The sequence below is a fragment of the Lottia gigantea genome, assembly GCF_000327385.1.
Source record: "Lottia gigantea unplaced genomic scaffold LOTGIsca_1372, whole genome shotgun sequence".
Lineage (NCBI taxonomy): Eukaryota > Metazoa > Mollusca > Gastropoda > Lottiidae > Lottia > Lottia gigantea.
The window spans coordinates 5835-6837 of record NW_008707567.1 but is presented as its reverse complement, the minus strand read 5'-3'; the positions used below and the strand labels follow the sequence as shown (position 1 = coordinate 6837).

Here is a 1003-nt window from a genome sequence, read left to right as displayed (position 1 = left end):
AAGGGACATTCCGCTTGTTTTGTAGATCAAAATTGTTGTTTTAGCTCAAATTTGTGAAAGCTATATACCAAAATTTAAGGTCAAACTGCTTTGATAAAAAATTGGCCATGTATAAGCTTCGTCATTCACTGGTCAGTAACACAGTTAGGCATCAAAATACCAATATATTCGAATTTTTGTAATATTCACAGATCTGAAAGGCATTCAACATTTTGCATTAACTTCTTACATTTGCGACATTAAACTTGTAATATGTATTAGCTACATAGCATTTAGCATTACCTACATAGCATGTAATATTGACACACATTCCCCGCCATAGATTTCAGGTTTCGTTTTGCGTTGGTACTTAGTTTATCATATTCCTTATTTCCATATCATAGAAGATTGAAATTATTACATCATTCTACACGTGCTACTTGTTCTGCAAGAGACTATTGAATTGACTGTCCATGTTCCAAAATGTTTCCTTATATTTTTATAAGTTTAATCTGATCCGTACTTTTTGTAATAACCATGCTTCCGGTCATGGCCTCCAGTGTTGTCATGAATTCAAATAGTAAAAAGTAAATAGTAAAAAGTAAAAAGTATATAACTAAAAGTAAATGTAGTGAATTAGATGCTAAGTAATTTAAACTAAGAAAAGAACCAACTGTATTATCAATCTGTTTTATTAACTCTATAGAATTGGCCAATTACCAGGGGCTTAGACCGGACGGCTTCATGCACTCTCACGATCCACAAAAATTTGAATTCTGACAGAAGTGAACCTGAACTTTGCTAACCACGGGATTGGAGAAATGCTGAAGAAATTTGGATGTTAATCTACTGTGTTTAATGACTGGTAAACTGTATTATATTTACTAATCTGTATCCTGGTGAAATTTGAGAAAATTCAGTCAGAACTGGCACGTATTGTGTATTTGCTGTGAAACTGGTCACATTTACTGAACTTTTGTTTATCTGTCACATATCCTGTGAAATTTTGACTGATTGAATTTTT

At 32.6% G+C, this 1003-nt stretch overlaps 1 protein-coding gene across 1 annotated transcript in view; it reads left to right on the top strand.

The window, feature by feature from the left end:
* LOTGIDRAFT_176445 (hypothetical protein) overlaps positions 1 to 1003 on the top strand; it is a gene marked incomplete at both ends in the record, with an annotated part of 33192 nt that overhangs the window by 27879 nt on the left and 4310 nt on the right. The window lies entirely within an intron of this gene.